General features: G+C 70.0%; 1 non-coding gene across 1 annotated transcript; it reads right to left on the minus strand.

The window, feature by feature from the left end:
* Positions 1-4696: 4696 nt before the first annotated feature.
* On the minus strand, positions 4697-4815 carry LOC128824048 (5S ribosomal RNA). The gene has a single exon (XR_008442279.1). It is a non-coding gene; the product is annotated as a 5S ribosomal RNA (ribosomal RNA).
* Positions 4816-5000: the final 185 nt, after the last annotated feature.

Below are 5000 nucleotides of genomic sequence, written 5' to 3' on the forward strand. Positions count from 1 at the left end.
CCGGGTCGGCGGCGGTGGCGGGTGTCAGGCTTTACATCCAGCCTCCGGAGGGTGAGCGTCCTCGGACGCGCTGCAGCTGCCGCAGAGAGGCGGCCTCTGAGGCAGGGAGCGGGGCACCGAGGCTGGGGAGTGGGGAGCAGGAGCCGTGGGGTGGGGGGCGTTCAGGACAACAGGTCAAGCCCCGGGTAGCGGCTGTCAAATGTTCAAAGTCCCCACCGGGACAACAGGTCAACCCCAGGGGAAGCAGCTGTAAAATTTTCAAAGTCCCCGTTCGGCCACCAGGTCAACCCGCTGAATCTATTGGGTTGACCTGGCGGCCGGTTTCCTTTCCGGCCACCAGGTCAACCCAATGGATTCAACGGGTTGACCTGGTGGCCGGTTTGCTTTCCGGCCCGGGCGTCACCCCACTCCGAGGGCAGAGCGGCAGTGGTCTTGAGGACCACAGAGGGGGGGCTTAATAGCCGAGACGGAGCAGGTCCGTGGGAGGCTTAATAGTCGTCCCCCGAGCGCTCCAGGGGGCAGGCTTAATAGTCGTGCTTTACGGCCACCAGGTCAACCCTCCGAATCTACTGGGATGACCTGGCGGCCGGTTTGCTATCCGGCCACCAGGTCAACCCATTGGATTCGACGGGTTGACCTGGTGGCCGCTTTGCTTTCCGGCCCGGGTGTCACCCCACTCCGAGGGCAGCGCGGCAGTGGTCTTGACGACCACAGAGGGGGGGCTTAATAGTCGAGACGGAGCCGGTCCGGGAGAGGCTTAATCGTCATCCCCCGACAGTGTGTGTGTGGGGGGGAGGCTTAGCAGTCTTCCCCCCAGGCTGGGTGGGGGCCTGGCGGGAGGCGTCGCAGTCTTCCCCCGGGCGGTCCGGTGGGGGAGGCTTAGCAGTCGTCCTCAGGGTGGTCCGGGGGTGGGGGGAGGCCTCACAGTCGTCCCTGGGAGAGCCGGGTCGGCGGCGGTGGCGGGTGTCAGGCTTTACATCCAGCCTCCGGAGGGTGAGCGTCCTCGGACGCGCTGCAGCTGCCGCAGAGAGGCGGCCTCTGAGGCAGGGAGCGGGGCACCGAGGCTGGGGAGTGGGGAGCAGGAGCCGTGGGGTGGGGGGCGTTCAGGACAACAGGTCAAGCCCCGGGTAGCGGCTGTCAAATGTTCAAAGTCCCCACCGGGACAACAGGTCAACCCCAGGGGAAGCAGCTGTAAAATTTTCAAAGTCCCCGTTCGGCCACCAGGTCAACCCGCTGAATCTATTGGGTTGACCTGGCGGCCGGTTTCCTTTCCGGCCACCAGGTCAACCCAATGGATTCAACGGGTTGACCTGGTGGCCGGTTTGCTTTCCGGCCCGGGCGTCACCCCACTCCGAGGGCAGAGCGGCAGTGGTCTTGAGGACCACAGAGGGGGGGCTTAATAGTCGAGACGGAGCCGGTCCGGGGGAGGCTTAATAGTCGTCCCCCGAGGACTCCGGGGGCAGGCTTAATAGTCGTTCCAGGAGAGGCTTAATAGTCGTCCCCCCGAGTACTCCGGGGGCAGGCTTAATAGCCATTCCCCAGGCGGTCCGGCGGAGGCTTAAGAGTCGTGCTTAGCGGCCACCAGGTCAACCCGCGGAATCTACTGGGTTGACCTGGTGGCCGCTTTGCTTTCCGGCCCGGGCGTCACCCCACTCCGAGGGCAGAGCGGCAGTGGTCTTGAGGACCACAGAGGGGGGGCTTAATAGTCGAGACGGAGCCGGTCCGGGGGAGGCTTAATAGTCGTCCCCCGAGGACTCCGGGGGCAGGCTTAATAGCCATTCCCCAGGCGGTCCGGCGGAGGCTTAAGAGTCGTGCTTAACGGCCACCAGGTCAACCCGCGGAATCTACTGGGTTGACCTGGCGGCCGGTTTGCTTTCCGGCCACCAGGTCAACCCATTGGATTCGACGGGTTGACCTGGTGGCCGCTTTGCTTTCCGGCCCGGGTGTCACCCCACTCCGAGGGCAGCGCGGCAGTGGTCTTGACGACCACAGAGGGGGGGCTTAATAGTCGAGACGGAGCCGGTCCGGGAGAGGCTTAATCGTCATCCCCCGACAGTGTGTGTGGGGGGGGGAGGCTTAGCAGTCTTCCCCCCAGGCTGGGTGGGGGCCTGGCGGGAGGCGTCGCAGTCTTCCCCCGGGCGGTCCGGTGGGGGAGGCTTAGCAGTCGTCCTCAGGGTGGTCCGGGGGTGGGGGGAGGCCTCACAGTCGTCCCTGGGAGAGCCGGGTCGGCGGCGGTGGCGGGTGTCAGGCTTTACATCCAGCCTCCGGAGGGTGAGCGTCCTCGGACGCGCTGCAGCTGCCGCAGAGAGGCGGCCTCTGAGGCAGGGAGCGGGGCACCGAGGCTGGGGAGTGGGGAGCAGGAGCCGTGGGGTGGGGGGCGTTCAGGACAACAGGTCAAGCCCCGGGTAGCGGCTGTCAAATGTTCAAAGTCCCCACCGGGACAACAGGTCAACCCCAGGGGAAGCAGCTGTAAAATTTTCAAAGTCCCCGTTCGGCCACCAGGTCAACCCGCTGAATCTATTGGGTTGACCTGGCGGCCGGTTTCCTTTCCGGCCACCAGGTCAACCCAATGGATTCAACGGGTTGACCTGGTGGCCGGTTTGCTTTCCGGCCCGGGCGTCACCCCACTCCGAGGGCAGAGCGGCAGTGGTCTTGAGGACCACAGAGGGGGGGCTTAATAGTCGAGACGGAGCCGGTCCGGGGGAGGCTTAATAGTCGTCCCCCGAGGACTCCGGGGGCAGGCTTAATAGTCGTTCCAGGAGAGGCTTAATAGTCGTCCCCCCGAGTACTCCGGGGGCAGGCTTAATAGCCATTCCCCAGGCGGTCCGGCGGAGGCTTAAGAGTCGTGCTTAGCGGCCACCAGGTCAACCCGCGGAATCTACTGGGTTGACCTGGCGGCCGGTTTGCTTTCCGGCCACCAGGTCAACCCATTGGATTCGACGGGTTGACCTGGTGGCCGCTTTGCTTTCCGGCCCGGGTGTCACCCCACTCCGAGGGCTGCGCGGCAGCGGTCCTGAGGACCACAGAGGGGGGGCTTAATAGTCGAGAGGGAGCAGGTCCGGGGAAGGCTTAGCAGTCTTCCCCCGGGCGGTCCGTTGGGGGAGGCTTAGCAGTCGTCCCCAGGGCGGTCCGGGGGTGGGGGGAGGCCTCACAGTCGTCCCTCGGAGAGCCGGGTCGGCGGCGGTGGCGGGCGTCAGGCTTTACGTCCAGCCTCCGGAAGGTGCGCGTCCTCGGAGGCGATGCAGGCGCCGCAAAGGGGCAGCCTCCGAGGCAGGGAGCGGAGCACCGAGGCTGGGGAGAGGGGAGCAGGAGCCGGGGGCTGGGGGGGGTGGGGTGGGGGGGGGGCGTTCAGGACAAGCGGTCAAGCCCCGGGGAGCAGCTGTCAAATGTTCCAAGTCCCCACTCGGCCACCAGGTCCACCCCAGTCTAGCAATGGGGTTGACCTGGCTGATGGCCGGTTAGTGTCAAGGTAAACTCACCGTCGTCCACAGGAGGGCAGCTCTCAGGCCGTCCGGCTGCGGCTGACTCTGGGGCGGTGCCCGGTCCCGGCAGCGAGGGGCGGGGGGGGGGCGCGGAGCGACACGGAGCTAACCGGCCCCCGGGGCCGGGGGCGCCTCCCGCGACTTTGGGGGCCGCGGGTCGTCAGTGGCGTGCAGGCCGGGCCTCTCCCGGGGGATTCGGGGGGGGGGGGGGGGCGGTCCTGCGGGCCGGGCGCAGGGGGCTCGAGCGAGCCCGGGCCGGTCCGCCCCGGGGCCGGGGTCTCCGCCTGCGGCTCGGGGGGGCGCGGGTCGTCGGGGGAGGAAGCCCGGGGGAGCTGCACGCCGGCCTGCCAGGCCAGGCCAGGCCTGGCCTGGGTGGCCGCGGGGGGATTCGGGGCGGTCCCGCGAGCCGGCGGCCGGGCGCAGGGGGTCCGAGCGCGTCCGAGCGAGTCCGTCCCGGCCCCGGGGTCTCCCCCTGCGGCTCTGGGGGGCCGTGGGTCCCCGCTGGCGGAAGCCGCTGGGCGCTGGACACCCGCCGTCCGTCCCGCCTGGCCAGGCCTGGCCTGGGTGGCCGCGGGGCGGGGGATTCGGGGCGGTCCCGCGAGCCGGCGGCCGGGCGCAGGGGGTCCGAGCGCGTCCGAGCGAGTCCGTCCCGGCCCCGGGGTGTCCCCCTGCGGCTCTGGGGGCCGTGGGTCCCCGCTGGAGGAAGCCGCTGGGCGCTGGACACCCGCCGTCCGTCCCGCCTGGCCAGGCCTGGCCTGGGTGGCCGCGGGGGGATTCGGGGCGGTCCCGCGAGCCGGCGCCCGGGCGCAGGGGGTCCGAGCGAGTCCGTCCCGGGCCCGGGGCCTCCCCCTGCGGCTTTGGGGGCCGTGGGTCCCCGCTGGCGGAAGCCGCTGGGCGCTGGACACCCGCCGTCCGTCCCGCCTGGCCAGGCCTGGCCTGGGTGGCCGCGGGGCGGGGGGATTCGGGGCGGTCCTGCGGGCCGGCGGCCGGGAGGGTCCGGGCCAGTCCGCCCCATGCCCGGGGTCTCCCCCAGCGGCTTCGGTGGGTCCTCCGCGGAGGAAGCCGGGTGGGGAGCCGGACCCCAGGCGCCCAGACCCGTGACCTGCGGCCGCGACCTCCGACTCGGCAGGAGCGACGAGGGGCTTTCCGGCCCGTCCCCCCCCTCTCCTTCCTCCCCAGAAAAGGAGAGAGAGCTGGCTCGGACCGGGAAAAGCTGCCTACGGCACCTGGGATTCCCAGGCGGTCACCCATCCAAGTACTAGCCAGGCCCGGGACGGTTTACCTTCCGAGATCGGACGGGATCGGGGGCGTTCGGTCCGGTATGGCCGTAGGCACCCGGCCCCCGCGCCTCCTCGCCCGCTTTCCCCTGCCGACGCCCGGGCCTGCCGCACGGTGAGCCCCGGTCGGACTGCCCCCCTGCGGCAGGGCCCCCGTCTCTCGCGGGCCCGGTCCTTTTTTCCTTCTCGAGCTCCGGGGCCCGGGCTGGCCGCCAGAGCCCCTCCGCCCGCCCGCCCTCCC

The sequence above is a fragment of the Malaclemys terrapin genome, chromosome 15, assembly GCF_027887155.1.
Source record: "Malaclemys terrapin pileata isolate rMalTer1 chromosome 15, rMalTer1.hap1, whole genome shotgun sequence".
In the NCBI taxonomy this organism is placed as follows: Eukaryota; Metazoa; Chordata; order Testudines; family Emydidae; genus Malaclemys; species Malaclemys terrapin.